Source organism: Mytilus galloprovincialis, chromosome 14 (assembly GCF_965363235.1).
Source record: "Mytilus galloprovincialis chromosome 14, xbMytGall1.hap1.1, whole genome shotgun sequence".
Lineage (NCBI taxonomy): Eukaryota > Metazoa > Mollusca > Bivalvia > Mytilida > Mytilidae > Mytilus > Mytilus galloprovincialis.
The window spans coordinates 37,891,049-37,908,075 of record NC_134851.1 but is presented as its reverse complement, the minus strand read 5'-3'; the positions used below and the strand labels follow the sequence as shown (position 1 = coordinate 37,908,075).

Sequence of the window (17,027 nt, the reverse complement as noted above, 5' to 3'; positions counted from 1 at the left end):
TACAAAATGTATGCTTGTCGTATATCAAACAAAAGGTCATACAAAGTACATTACGAAAACATCACTATTACAGGAAAGACCTTTCAATTGTTTTACAAACAATTGAGATACTAGTCTTTTTCTTCTTTTTTTTCTTCCAATATTGTTTTGGCATGGCTTCCCCACATTTCTTTTCAAGTTATCAAGACCAAATATGGACCATCGATAGACCTTATCATGAGGTATTACCAGATGACCCTGTAAAGGATTTCATTATCCCCTTTATAAGTTATCTCCCTTTTATTGTTTTTTTTTCAACATGGCCCCCTCTCGTTGTTTTTGAAGATATTATTACCTTATTTGGACGATAGGTTACGACGAGATAATTCTTAAAAGTATAGTATTGTGTGTATATCTTTGAAAAGGTAACAGATATCAACCTACTATGATTGCAAAAATGATCAGTACTTTAAGACCCTCAATTTGATGTCAATGTCAGGTCATGATGAAATTTAACCTTGTCCTTCAAAGTGAACTATGACCTTGACCTTGTGATACTTAAAAGGTCAAGTGGTCTTTAGTTGAATGGTGATAGTCCCATGTCTCTTCGACTTTCGGTTCTCAAGTTTGGTATTCATATAATAATGTTGTGTTTAACATTGACTATGCGAAAATAGTAGCCAGGGTGAGAGACAATAGTGCACGACCCGAAGGGGAGTGCACTATTGTCTCAAACCCTGGCTTCTATTTTCCATAGTCAATGTTAAACACAACATTAATATCATTATTTTACTGACTGTTTACTATTTTTAAAAGTGACAATAGTCTATTTCAATGTAAAAAAATGCAACCTTATCAACTTATATTTGCTGTCTTAACGGGACTTTGAGTTTGACTGTCCCTTTGGTATCTTTCGTCCCTCTTTTTTGACTTTGTCTTCATAGCTGCTAGAAAGATTAACAAAGGGATTGATTCAATAGTATGTTTTGAGGTGAAATGATTGATTTTAACTCTGTATCTGAATATAAATCATTACTGACATACAATAGAATACTGGTTGGCCTGGTGCTAGAAGTTATGTTAAAACTTGCTATAAGGTTCCAGTGGTTTGCTCATTGTTGAAAGCTTAAACTCATGTTCACTTCAAGATGAAGAAGTACAATTAAAGCATTATGTCCTAGATTTGTTTACCGTGTATTATTTTGGATTTGTCTCAAGAAGGTGTACTCCAAACCTCTTCTATTTCATTTATTAACCTTCTCCACAGTACTCTATAACTTAAAAAAAAAACAAGTAATATTAACAGTAAATTTTATTTATAACAATTTATCTGTAACAAATGACTATTTTGGTTTCAATAGCAGTGAACATATGTTAACAAATATAAAATAAAGTTTGAACAGAAACTAAGGTATTTTTTAAAAAGTCTCTTAAATGTCCGCATAATTCAAATAATATTAACTACAATGCATTTTCCCTTATTGTTCAAATTCAATTGTTGTAAAAGTTGATATTAACAGTACAATTTGAAATATTCATCAATGGCATCATCTTCATTTGCTTTGGGGCACTTATTTGGTGGTCAGAATTCTCCACTGATTGGCAGTAGTCCACCAAAACATCATCAGGTAGTCCCAGAAAGTCAATGATATCTGGATCATATAGTGCAGTTTCAACTGAAATAATTTAAACAAAATCAGCTTTTGAGTGTGAACAAAGTACCAATACTATTAGATAACAAATTATTCTAGTTGAACATAAAAGAAAAGTTGCACAAATAGTTCTTGGCCATATTTACACATATAGCGGCACATCATTTGTACTATCAAAAACAAGTAAAAGCGTACTTTCATTTTTAAATGTATAGAAGGACATTCTTACAGGAAGTATAATAATGCATCATATATTCGCTGATTAATTGTGACCTTCAATTTAAGCATACACGTACAGATAAAATTAATGCAAATGTAAAGCCAAATAAATGTATGAAATTAAATTAAATTAAAATAAAAAAAAACTTTTAACTAAAAATACTAAATATTTCTCATTTCAAATTATCCAAGTCATTCATAGATAACGTTTGAACGACTTTACTAAAATATATTAATTTTGTAGTGACCGTTGAAAGACCCCTACATGTATTTAAACTCTTAACCTCCCCAATACACTATAAAGTATGTTGTGTAATGAATGTGCGTAACATACGGTCATTTCTCAGGTGTGTTAACAACATAACATCATTGCTTACATCATTTTGTGCTCTGGCTAAAAGTGTACTACATGTTTTATCGATTTTGTATCTGTCATGCATTCCCTAATTTACTTCAAGAAATGCAACGAGATTATACTTGTTTAACTTTTCTTCGCATTTTATTTTTCAAACTTATAATGAAAAATCTCATACATATATTTTTATTGTAATACAAAATAATTTCAGGGTAAATAAGCCCATCTTTGTTCGATCTCCGGCAGGTCAAAGACTTAAACATCTGTATGTATTGTTTTTCCGTTAAGCACTCTATATTTAGGAATGAGAGCAAACAAATACTTGTGTTCAGAAAAGGTTTAGGGTGGCAGGATTTCCTGTAACCTTGTGAACTAACTCCACAAGAGACCAGAATGACACAGACATTAACAATTATAGGTCTTCGTACGGCCTTCAACAATGAAAAAAGCTCATACTGCATAGTCAGCTATACAAGACCTCGGGTACAAGACCCAGAAATAACAATGTAAAACAATTCAAACGAGAAAACTAACAGGCTTATTTAGGTAAAAACATTATTAGTGACAATACACTTGTAATGACACACTCATGTTGGTACACACAAATTGATAAGCTACAGGGTATAAACAGTCTCCGGGACAAGTTTGCAATTCCGCTGAGTGCAAAAGTTGTCGCCTTAATTTTTGGAGTTAAGTCAAAATGAAGTTGATAACTTGGTTGGTATTGGTTCCCTGATATTTGTCCTAAAATTTTTTTGCTCTAGCACCACTGTAGAAAAAGTTATGCCCCTTTTTTCAACAATTTCCTCAGAGGAAAAGTAGTTTTCCTCAAGGGAAATCAAATTTCCCTAAAGGAAAAAGCGTTTTCCTCAAGGGAAATTGTTTTTTCCTCAAGGGAAAAAGATTTCCCTTAGGGAATTTGCTGCATAAATATTTCCTTTGAGGAAATTCTATTTCCTTAGAGGAAATTCTATTTCCTTAGAGGAAATTCTATTTCCTTTGAGGAAATTTGCGGCTTCAAATTTTCCTTTGAGGAAATTCTATTTCCTTTGAGGAAATTTGCGGTTTCAAATTTTCTTTTGAGGAAATACTTTTTCCTGTGAGGAAATTTGCAGCTTCAAATTTTCCTTGGAGGAAATACTTTTTCCTGTGAGGAAATTTTTGACAAACACTTTTCCTCGAGGGAAAATTCAAGACAACAAATTTCCTCTAAGGAAATCATTGTTCTTCAAATTTCCTTTAAGGAAATTTCTGAACATCAAATTTCCCTTAGGGAAATGTTTTCCCCTATTTTTCCTCTATGAAAATTTCATAACAGTACAAACATTATAAAAATAATTTTTCCTAGACTGAATTATTGATACAAAAGATAATTAAAATTTTAATACAAATTTTCATGGTGAGTATTAAACATACAAAAACAAAAGGCTGACTGTTTGACATGTTTTAAGACAATACGATAATAGGCAAAACGCTATGAATATCATATCATTTCTGATGTTATTAATATTGTGATCATATTTGCATATTAAATAAAATAAACACTTTTCATGTTAAATTAACTTGTCTTCTGTTTCAGCTGCTGTGTACAATTATTCGACCCCCTACATAACAGTTCAGTGCATAAATAATTCCATCCACAAGACATCTTCCTTCAATTGGTTGAATAAATTTTGGCAACTTGTTCTTCAAACATCTTCTCTGTAATGCTGTATATTTGATATGATGGAGCCATGTACATGAATGGATAAAGCAGGTGTTTATTTGGACAACAAACATGACAAAGATACTATTTTTTTTCTTAATCATGTTAATTTCTCCATAATCCATCAGTGAATATGTAGGTTGTTACATTTTACACAATTGTGTTCTTGTGCATCTTTGATAGTACTCCATTTTGTTTATAGCAATTTTGTAGATTTTTTTCTATTTCTTTTTCCATAAAAACACACAGTTCATTTCACATTAATTAATCCAATTAGCACATTATGCAGAATAGTATTAACAATTTAGTTTCCTCTTCAGTATAGACCTGCAGGACCTGTTGATGATCATAAAAACCAAGATATCTGACCTATAAATACACAAAATTAAAAAAAATAATTCATAAATGGAGAAAAAAACAGCAATATAAATATGCTTATTTTATCATCATGATCATGTTTAAATGAACATTTTGAGAAACTTTCATTTTATATTCTTACTTATGAGTTTTCTTATTTCAGTGCTTCGTGTCCAAGATTTAATATTCGTTGTTTAGTGCCTTGCAGTGATATTTAAAGTTGAGCCACTTGCAATAGTTGTTATAGAATGTTCATATGTTGTGTTATTTGAACCACTGTCCTACATTATCATGATTATGGTAAGGTTGAGTGCTCATAGACATGACTTTTTATTAATTGTTATTGACTTTGAACATGTTGAACTAAATTAGATTGTTTATATGGCTATTGGTACTTTACGGAACGGAACGGAACGGAACGGAATTTCATTTAAGGTATCCAAAGGGGGCATTTATCAAAATTTCGAAAAATCTTTAAAACAAAACAAACTTTAAAATTTCTGTGTTTTACGGTTTTCCATATACAAATAACACAAATGTATACTTAATCTCATCTTCACAGGTGATAATGTAATAATGTATAACATCGGGAAATATTCTGTAGATGAATATGTCGGATTGTCCTGATAAATTATCATGAAATTAACGCATTTGCAAGTCATGCATTATGATATCTAGACTGACCTCACGTCGTCCTTGAATAGAGACAGTGATCAAAATGAATCTGATTTAAACTTTTTAATTTATTTTTCCGTTCCGTTCCGTTCCGCAAAGTACCAATTGCTCTGAGGAATTGGTATTTAACGGAAAAAACGGAAACAGACATCTTTAATGTAATTAAAGCAGTATGATAAAAAAAAATTGTCTGACACCTCTTTTTGCATGAGTGGTATGTGTTTTAGATAGCATTTTCGACTTGATCAATAATAAAAAATTTAACACAAAGGCAGGTTACACAAAAAGTCTTTCTCCTTCCATCGGTAATTATATTTAAAAAAAGGGACCTTCAACAGCCCGTTCCGACGATGATTAGAGACAGTGATCAAGTTGAATCTGATGTAAACTTTTTAATTTATTTTTCCGTTCCGTTTCATTCCGCAAAGTACCAATTGCTCTGAGGAATTGGTATTTAACGGAAAAAAACGGAAACAGACATCTTTAATGTAATTAAAGCAGTATGATAAAAAAAATTGTCTGACACCTCTTTTTGCATGAGTGGTATGTGTTTTAGATAGCATTTTCGACTTGATCAATAATAAAACATTTAAGGCAGGTTACACAAAAAGTCTTTCTCCTTCCATCGGTAATTATATTTTTAAAAAGGGGCCTTCAACAGCCCGTTCCGACGATGATTAGAGACAGTGATCCAGTTGAATCTAATGTAAACTTTTTAATTTATTTTTCCGTTCCGTTCCGTTCCGCAAAGTACCAATTGCTCTGAGGAATTGGTATTTAACGGAAAAAACGGAAACTGACATCTTTAATGTAATTAAAGCAGTATGATAAAAAAAAATTGTCTGACACCTCATTTTGCATGAGTGGTATGTGTTTTAGATAGCATTTTCGACTTGATCAATAATAAAAAATGTAAGGCAGGTTACACAAAAAGTCTTTCTCCTTCCATCGGTAATTATATTTTAAAAAAGGGGCCTTCAACAGCCCGTTCCGACGATGATTAGAGACAGTGATCCAGTTGAATCTGATGTAAACTTTTTAATTTATTTTTCCGTTCCGTTCCGTTCCGCAAAGTACCAATTGCTCTGAGGAATTGGTATTTAACGGAAAAAACGGAAACAGACATCTTTAATGTAATTAAAGCAGTATGATAAAAAAAAATTGTCTGACACCTCTTTTTGCATGAGTGGTATGTGTTTTAGATAGCATTTCGACTTGATCAATATTTAAATAAACAGCTGCGCCATGAGCGCATGATACGCCCGTCGTCTTGTGGAAAAACATAAATCTTTTTTGAATAACACAGGGTTGTACAGGATGTCATGCTTAGTATATCCTGACTCATTCCTTATTCCCGCTCAATAGGAAGATTGTACAAGATGTATTTGGAAACCCGACGCAACATTAGCCTGTTAAGTTTTAAGCAATACAGATACAGCGCAACATGTGAAAAAAAACCTCTTTTTTTTTACAAAAAACTCAATAACTCGAAAATATAAAAATGAATCATCACCAAAAAGTATACAGATCTTTAGATTAATATAACAAAGAAGTGTGTAAAGTTTTAAGCAATAATCATAAATCGTTTTTGAGATATGGTGCGACATGTAAACCCCCCCCCCCCTTTTTTTTTACAAAATACTCAATAACTCAAAAATGAAATTTTGAATCATCACCAAAAAGTATACAGATATTAAGATTAATATAACTAAGAAGTATTTAAAGTTTTAAGCCATAATCAAGAATCGTTTTTGAGATACGGTGCGACATGTGAAAAAAACACACCCCTGTTTTAGTTACAAAGTGCCGTAACTCAAAAAGTTGTAATCTTATTTTCACAAAAAAGTATACAGATCATTTTACCATCATAAGAAACAACTATGTTAAGTTTCATGAAACTTGCAGATTGGATGCATTTTATGTTATAATTGGCCTTATTGGAATTACGATCCATGTCAACTTTAACTTGCATTAACCTCGGGGTCATTCGTTTAAATAAATAAATAAATAAATAATTAAATAAGAATAAATAAATAAATCTTTATTTAAAGAGAGTAACTCATTTGGATTAAATCAATTTTCAATAAGGCTCTCTATAGACACAATATTAACAACATGAATAAACATAATCTACTACTACGGTTTTTTTTTAACGACCTTGACAAAAGCCCTTGCACGGTTGATATAAACCAAATCAATCTAGCAATACACAATGATGAATAATAGTATAAATATTAAATTACATAAACACGCTGACTTTCATTAATATATTGATTATTAATGAAGATATTAAAAGGTTCATTACACATGACAGAAAGTTTGTGTTTTGAACATAAACACATTTTCTTTGTTTTGGATACATTGATTAACATTTTGTTTTCATCACACCAATGAGAAATATTTTCTAACACAGTATTTAGTGTCTGGCTATACAACTTTTGTTTTTACCAGTAACAGAAATAGTACTATCATCAGCCAAAAGATCACTGTTATGATTTGGATTACACAAAGGCAAAAAATTAATGAATAATAAGAATAATATGGGACCTTAAAGGAACCCTTGAGGTACACCTGTTTTTACTTTTAATACACCTGAAAAAGTATTTGAAATGTATACAACCTGCTGTCTATCAGTTAGATATGAAGTAAGCCAGTGCAGTGAAGAATAAGAAAATCTGTATTTTTGTAATTTCTGGAGGAGCAGTTTATGATGAAGAACATCAGAAGCTTTACAAAGATCCAGAAATACTGCTCCTACTAATTCGCCTTCATCAATTGCTTTTAACCATTTATCTAACAAAGTTGTCATGGCAGTTTGACAGGAATGGTTCGAACGAAAACCTGATTGCAGGACATACAACAGATTATATGTGTCCGTATAGTTCATTAAATAAGTTTTTACGTGTCTCTCAAGTATTTTAGATACTAATTGTAAAAATGGAATTTGTCTGTAATTAAATACATCATTTTTTAACATTTATTTTCAAAAACTGGTATGACTTTAGCTAATTTGAATAATGATGGATAAACTGATTTTTTAATGCTTGAATTAAAAATTTGACATAAGGGAACTGAAATAAGATGAGAAGTAATTTTTAAAAACTTTGCACTGATATTATCAAGACTGCTTTTATTACATTACAGATGCCTTGTGCTGTTTCTAGGGTAAACAACCAGATAACCAACAAATTATAGAATGTTAATACTTTATTCGCATAAATCACCGAAAATGACATCCAATAGGTGCGTAGTACATCATTCCAATAAGAAGTATGGTAAAAACTGAAAGAAAAAAAATAAACAACTTTACAATATGATCAAAACATCAATAAAGCATAAACAACATTTTTATCAGCTCATAAATACAATGAAAATAACCCAAAAAACATATAACACATTTACAAATTTTATCCCAAATTGCATGCCATACATGTATACCTATACATAAATGTCCCGAATGGCGTTCCATAGATTTAAAATTTGGCGTGGAAAATTATACACATGTCATATCAAAAAATTTAACTTTACGATAGGGATTTCTCATAAAAAACGTTTACGTGGTTAGAATTAAATATATATGACAATATTATAGATATAAAAAGCTTACCACGTTACGAGACAGTAAGGAAATAACATGTAAAGTGTATCTCAAGTTGTTTTCAAAACAAGTAGGAAGTAAAGTGATGATTAAAAAATTAGAGTCAAAAATGGTAACCACAATTCCGGATTTGAAGCCAGAACATGCCTGTTTCCATTCGATTCAGTTAAATACCAATTCCTCAGAGCAATTGGTATTTTGCGGAACTGAACGGAAATCAGATTCAACTTGATCACTGTTTCTAATCATCTTCGGAAGGCTCCTTTTTTAATTTATAATTACCAATGGAAGTAGAAAAGACCTTTTGTCTAACCTGTCTTTGTGTTATTTTTTATACGTCCGTCAATTTTGACGGGACGTATTATGGTATACAAATGTTCAGTGTCCGTCCGTCCGTCCGTCCGTCTGTCCGTCTGTCCGGTGTAAACATGTCGCACCGTAACTTGAGAACGACTTATCCAAATTTCATGAAACTTAATATAGTTGTTTCTTATGATGGTAAAATGATCTGTATACTTTTTTGTGAAAATAAGATTACAACTTTTTGAGTTACGACACTTTGTAACTAAAACAGGGGTGTGTTTTTTTCACATGTCGCACCGTATCTCAAAAACGATTCTTGATTATGGCTTAAAACTTTAAATACTTCTTAGTTATATTAATCTTAATATCTGTATACTTTTGGTGATGATTCAAAATTTCATTTTTGAGTTATTGAGTATTTTGTAAAAAAAAGGGGGGGGGTTTACATGTCGCACCATATCTCAAAAACGATTTATGATTATTGCTTAAAACTTTACACACTTCTTTGTTATATTAATCTAAAGATCTGTATACTTTTTAGTGATGATTCATTTTTATATTTTCGAGTTATTGAGTTTTTTGTAAAAAAAGAGGTTTTTTTTCACATGTTGCGCTGTATCTGTATTGCTTTTAAAAACTTAACAGGCTAATGTTGCGTCGGGTTTCCAAATACATCTTGTACAATCTTCCTATTGAGCGGGAATAAGGAATGAGTCAGGATATACTAAGCATGACATCCTGTACAACCCTGTGTTATTCAAAAAAGATTTATGTTTCTTCACAAGACGACGGGCGTATCATGCGCTCATGGCGCAGCTGTTTATTTAAATATTGATCAAGTCGAAATGCTATCTAAAACACATACCACTCATGCAAAAAGAGGTGTCAGACAATTTTTTTTTATCATACTGCTTTAATTACATTAAAGATGTCAGTTTCCGTTTTTTCCGTTAAATACCAATTCCTCAGAGCAATTGGTACTTTGCGGAACGGAACGGAACAATAAATTAAAAAGTTTACATTAGATTCAACTGGATCACTGTCTCTAATCATCGTCGGAACGGGCTGTTGAAGGCCCCTTTTTTAAAATATAATTACCGATGGAAGGAGAAAGACTTTTTGTGTAACCTGCCTTAAATTTTTTATTATTGATCAAGTCGAAAATGCTATCTAAAACACATAGCACTCATGCAAAAAGAGGTGTCAGACAATTTTTTTTATCATACTGCTTTAATTACATTAAAGATGTCTGTTTCCGTTTTTTCCGTTAAATACCAATTCCTCAGAGCAATTGGTACTTTGCGGAACGGAACGGAACGGAAAAATAAATTAAAAAGTTAACATCAGATTCAACTTGATCACTGTCTCTAATCATCGTCGGAACGGGCTGTTGAAGGCCTCTTTTTTAAAATATAATTACCGATGGAAGGAGAAAGACTTTTTGTGTAACCTGCCTTTGTGTTAAATTTTTTTATTATTGATCAAGTCGAAAATGCTATCTAAAACACATACCACTCATGCAAAAAGAGGTGTCAGACAATTTTTTTTATCATACTGCTTTAATTACATTAAAGATGTCTGTTTCCGTTTTTTCCGTTAAATACCAATTCCTCAGAGCAATTGGTACTTTGCGGAACGGAACGGAACGGAAAAATAAATTAAAAAGTTTAAATCAGATTCAGTTTGATCACTGTCTCTATTCAAGGACGACGTGAGGTCAGTCTAGATATCATAATGCATGACTTGCAAATGCGTTAATTTCATGATAATTTATCAGGACAATCCGACATATTCATCTACAGAATATTTCCCGATGTTATACATTATTACATTATCACCTGTGAAGATGAGATTAAGTATACATTTGTGTTATTTGTATATGGAAAACCGTAAAACACAGAAATTTTAAAGTTTGTTTTGTTTTAAAGATTTTTCGAAATTTTGATAAATGCCCCCTTTGGATACCTTAAATGAAATTCCGTTCCGTTCCGTAAAGTACCAATAGCCGTTTATATCTTCTCATGTCTATAAAGGAAGTGTTTTCTCATTATTGAAGGCCGGCCCATCATTGGCCTTTAATTTTTTGCATCCACTTCATTGAACTCTGGTGGATAAGTCACTCATTTACCATACCACATCTTCTTATTTTTATATGAGTCATCATCCAAAGGCAATTACTTTTATTACGGTAATTCAGAAATTAAGGTTTTTAGTAATGCGAATAATGTGACTGGTCGAGTATCACACAAAAAAACCTCATCTTTTGATAACAGAAACATATATATATATATACATCTTTATGCAGATTTTTTTTTTTGTAATCACAATAAGTTGTCCATTCGTGAAAAAGCACAATAATAAATGCAAGCAATAATTTCTGAATTTACAGTATATAGAAGTGGTCTTACCGTTTAGGCCTTGTTGTATTCTGTTTATCTTATTTTGCCGCTCATTTCTATTGTAACTGTTTATATTTTTCATGTCCTAAACATGAAAAGGGTAAAAACTATTATTAAACATCAGTATGTGTTTTTCTTTATATACAATAATATTTAAAAAGAATGGAATATTTGTGCTATTTCATTTCACAGACTTTTTGCCAGTCATCTGACACTTTCAGACTTTCTTCCTGGTCAATAGTTTAAAAACACAAACATTCCCATACTTTTTCTTCGTGTTCGTACTAATTTTTCATTGGACAACAAAGACATGATTCAACTATTCTTCTATGATTTGTTAGCTTGACTACGTTAAACTCTGAAATATTGTTTACAGTAAAATCTGCATGTGTCTCACTTGTCAAAATTTCAAATCAATATATATATATTACTTACAGGAGCAATTAAACAAGAGGCTCTCAAGAGCCTGAAGTGCTCACCTGAAATTTTTTACATCAATCTTCCATTTGTTATCATTTTACCCCTATGTTCCATTTTAGCCATGTAAGAGGGTTTGGATGGGGTTAAATGATTAAAGAATAATATGCCCTTAAAAAATGATGAATAGAGAATAACGGGCCAAAAAAATGAAGATTAGAGAAAAAGGGGTTAATTTTTTGAAGATTAGAGAAAAAAAGGGATTATTTTTTTAAAGATTAGAGAAAAAAAGGGATTATTTTTTTAAAGATTAGAGAAAAACGGGGTGAAAATTAAATGTTTACAGAATAACAGACCCCCCCCCCCCCATCCAGACCCTCATGTAACTATAAAGTGACTATATTTCTTGACGTAAAAGGAAATAAAATACAAACTTTATACTAGTTACTCTGAAACTCATTCAGTCCAAGTTTGGCTGTAATAGTTTCCGCAATGTCAAAGGAGAAGATTCTTTAGAGTATTAAGCAAACTAGATGAACAAATTGTGAAAAATTGTCTTTAAAAGGCAATACTACTCCTTATGGGGTCAATTGACAATTTTGGTTGTATTAATATCATATTTGTAGACCTTACTTTGCTAATTATATTTGCTGTTTACAATATATCTTTATCAGAAATAAGATTCAAGATAATAGCCAATAAAAATGCTACGCATGGCTCAGCTTGATAAGACCATACAGGTTAAACCCTGAACAGTTGGGGCAAGTATGGACACAACATTCAAGCTTGATACAGCTCTGAATTTTAAATTTGGATTGTGATTCAGTAGTTGACACAGCATACTAGGTTTCTGACACAGAATGAATGTGGTCCAAGTTCTTAAAAAATTTAAATTGACAATTAACCTATAATATGGTCCAATATTCAAAATCTTAATACATGATTAGATGCAGCATATCAACATGATCAAAGAACCCCAATAATTCATTTTTTTATGAAATCAAATAAAGTTCAATTTTGGACATTTTAGACCTCAATGTGGACCAATTTGATAATGGGCCAAAATATCAAAAATCTAAATGAATGGTAAGATTAATCAGCATATCAAAGAATCCCATACATTTCCATATATTCAATTTTTGTTAAAATCAAACAAAGTAAAATTTTGGACCCAGATTTGGACCAACTTGAAAACTGGGCCCATAATAAAAGAAAAAAGTAAATATTCAGATTCAGCATATTAAAGAACACCAAGAATTTAAATATTGTTAAAATCAAAATAAGTTTAATTTTGGACCCTTTGGACCTTAAGAAAGACCAATTTAAACAGGACCAAAAAATTAAGAATGTAAATACACAGTTAGATTTGCCATCTCAATAAAGAACCCCAATAATTCAATTTTCTATAAAATCAAACAAAGTTTAATTTTGGACCCTTTTGGACCCTAATTCATAAACTCTGGACAAAAACTCCCAAAATGAATCCCAACCTTCCTTTTTGTGGTCACAAACCTTGTGTTTGAATTTCATAGATTTCTATTAACTTATACTAAAGTAATTATGCAAAAACCAAATGTCTTCCGACGACGACGACGACTACATGATACCAATGTATGGATCGCAAAAAACTTTTTGCAGTCGTATAAAAACTGCAATGTTTCCTTAAAATATAGTGGCAGCAACCCAACAATGGGTTGTTACATTTGTCTAAAAATTAATTGTTAATAGAACTTCACCTAGAAAATATTAACTTCGTGTCAGATTTGCTGTAAATGCTTTAATTTGGGTTTTGAGATAAAAGCCAAAACTACCTTTACTCCTATGTTTTTATTTAGCCATGATCACAATGTTTTTTGACGAAACAGAAAACAAAACAAAAAGTGTTTTAGATACCAATAGATATGACATGAAAAATCATTCAGCCTAAGTTTGGTAGAAATTGGTTCAGTAGTTTTAGAGGAAAACACCAGACAGACGACGACAAACAACGACAGACACCAAGTGATGGCAAAATCTTACTGGTCTACTAGAACAGTGCAGTGTACAACTTTTGGGACAGAACCACATCAACATTGGCGGATCCAAGGGGGGCGGGGTTTGGATTCACCCCTTTTCTTTTGCCGAGCAATGCATTTGAATGGGAGCATATAGTTGGAACACCCCCTTTTAAAATGGCTGGATCCACCTCTGATCAACATTATAGAAAAATCGATAAGCTATAACTCAAAATAAGTATAATTTTATTTTTAAAGGGTCTATAATTAAGTTTGAAAACTTCAGACATACTAATATTTTACCTTTTCAAACTATACCAAATCACTACTTTACCTAAAAAAAATTGCCACATTTCATCCAATTTAATTTCATCCCTTACTTGCTATTTCATCCATAATATTTAAAGAAATAAATTTGGAAGAAGTATGATTTTAATATGCAAGTTATACACTATATATATATATATTCAAACTAGAGACCTAATAGAGTAGATATACTCCAATAATTTAAATCAAACTTGGCGTGAACTAAGACTTAAGGGAATAGATGACAGTTTACCCACAATGACCTAGTTAAATTCATGGCAATAGCTGAGATAGAGATTTCTAATTAAGGGGAAAGCCCCCCCCCCTTTTTTTTCGTGTGAAAAATTTTGTTGATTATATAGGGAATCACTGAAGTATCACTGGAGCAAGCATCCCCTCCCCCCCCCCCACCCCCACCCCCGAAAAAAAAATATGAAAAGTTCTGGATCCGCCCCTGTCAACCTTACACTCAGGTCCCTGCATGAAGAGTTGTCACACAAAATGAATGATACCAAATGTTCATATGAATATGTTTTAGGTCGTGTAGGTGTAAGGAGGCAACCATTTGATTTGTAGCGTGAAAAAGGTGAATAATCTTGCCATGTAAACTTGTGCTATAAATAAAAATTACTAATCCATTAAAAAATCCGTCAGCCCAATCTCATCCAGTGAAATAAATTATTGTCTGTTTTCGAAGTTATATGGAAGTAGTACTTACAACAATCTCCATGTATATGAAATGTGACAATGCTTATACAACTGCATACCAAATACCATTGACCTAATTAGTAGTCCAGATAATATATTATGACGCATTTTTCTAAGGAGAAGTGTTGACTTATAATTTGGGGAATGAAACCAATATAAATTGATCGGATCCGATATGATCTTCCCAGTAACGGAGCACCTATTAACTTTGAGGTAATTATTAGTGTCGGTGGACTCACAAGTAAATCAGAGTGAATATTACATGCACATCAATTAGCAGAGAAGAGACAATTATCAACTTGTGTATTATTCATTTTCTTGCCGTTAACTTATTTTATACGGTAAATTTATAGCTATATGTATATATATATATCCAAAAACAGGTGCTCGGATCTATTACTAGTATATGACTTTTAAATAACAATTATATTTATATTCTGTGGCGGGTCGAAGGGGATGGAATCCGGGGGTTGGACTCCCCTTTTTGTGAGCAATCATTGCATTTAATGTTAATCTCGGGAATCCTCTGAAATCAAGTTCCTATACACAAGGTGATAGGACGTGCCATTGTAATAGGGTCACCTTTTCAGGCTTAAAAATATGTGAATAGATCGGGGAAAACTCTGTTACATTATACACCAAACAAAACGCAAACAATATGGGAAAAGATAACATTTTAACCTACACAATATATGAAAAGGTATACACTTTTGAAATCTAAATTATATGAAAAGGGTGGGGTAACAGAAATCCAGCGACAACGACACCCCTTATTTAATGGAGACATGTAGTTGGAACCCCTTAATGAGGGTCTGGATGGGGGGTCTGTTATTCTGTAAACATTTAATTTTCACCCCTTTTTTCTCTAATCTTCAAAAAAATAACCCCTTTTTCCCCTAATCTTCAAAAAATTAGACCACGCATTTCTCTAATCTTAATTTTTTTGGCCCGTTATTCTCTAATCTTCATTTTTTTAAGGGCATTATTCTTTAATCATTTAACCCCATCCAAACCCTCCATTATCGTGGCTGGATCCGCCCCTGATTTTACATGAAAATCAAGTCCCGGGTTTCTGTTGGCATAACGGTAATCACGAAGAGGGGGTAATTAAAAGCACGAGGAATTATAAATATACAATTGAACAGGGGTAGAGTGCATGGAGGAATGGGAATTAAAATTGTCACTTCACGATGATTGGAAAAAAGTATCTTCTTGCAAGTACGTTATTTTCATCACCTTGTCTGAAACACTCTGAATAATAAGCTTCAAGGCGAAAACAAGTCATGTGTAATACTAATAACATACACGTTGTATGGACAAACCCTTAAATCCCTCAAAAAAAATTGTTGAATTCATGACATATCAAATAAATAATATAGCGCGGAAAGGTAACTTTAATTTAATATCAAAACTAAATATTTGTTATATTTTTCAATAATTTTATAAATCTTAATTAGGCATGCGACTTTTCATGAGACCTTTAAGAAATTTAAATTATAAATACAGTTTTAAATTTTTTTCCCCCGATATAGATAAAAAAAATATGTATATAATCTTTTGGGAAATAATACGATTTGGTTGAATTATTTCACTTCATAATAATGATAAATCTTTTAGTTCTTAAATTCTTAATTAAAATGAATATGTCATTTTGATCTGACGATAAACTTTTTAATTTGTAGTGACATGGTCAGTCACCTGATTATAGCTGCATGGCTGATTACCATCTTACAGGTGACCCAGTAATTTTCCATATGACAGTAGCGTGTACCCTGGGGTGTGTATAACTTATTTTCTGGGGAACATCCTGTCCACGTGTAATACTTCAAGTATATATTGCAATAAATGACATTAAACAAATTTTCTTTGTAGCATCGGTGTCAAATTCATGTTCAACCAAACAAAAAAAAAATCACAAAAAAGATATTATGATAAAATCATAAGAAAAAGATTTAAAAATACTAACAAATAAATTTGGCATTGAGTTAACGGGGATTCGTGTTTTAAAGAGCTTATTTCCAGGTAAACGGACAGAAAGTCACAGGACAAAAAGTCACAGGACATAAAGTCACAAATTTGGTAGGACAAAAAGTCACAGGACAAAAAGTCACAAATAATATGTTGACAATTGTTTGAATATATATGAGAAATATCTTGAAATATTTACTTTTTAATACATATATTCATATTAAAGTTTAGGAAATGTGTCATTATACTTGAAAAATGAAGATTTATTTGATTTTAATCATGCAAAAGAAAAATGTCTTGGCATCATGAAGCCATTTAAGGGTGTCTTCCTCCTATTCCCACTTTTAAAAAATATTATAATTTGTACAACATTACAACTTGTACACAACATA

General features: G+C 31.7%; 1 long non-coding RNA gene across 1 annotated transcript; it reads right to left on the bottom strand.

Annotated features, from left to right (window-relative positions):
• Positions 1-3,573: 3,573 nt before the first annotated feature.
• LOC143059075 (uncharacterized) lies at positions 3,574-15,507 on the bottom strand. The gene is made up of 3 exons (XR_012973372.1): positions 14,678-15,507; positions 11,252-11,327; positions 3,574-4,279 (listed from the first exon to the last, which is right to left on the bottom strand). It is a non-coding gene; the product is annotated as an uncharacterized LOC143059075 (long non-coding RNA).
• Between the last annotated feature and the right edge of the window lie 1,520 nt (positions 15,508-17,027).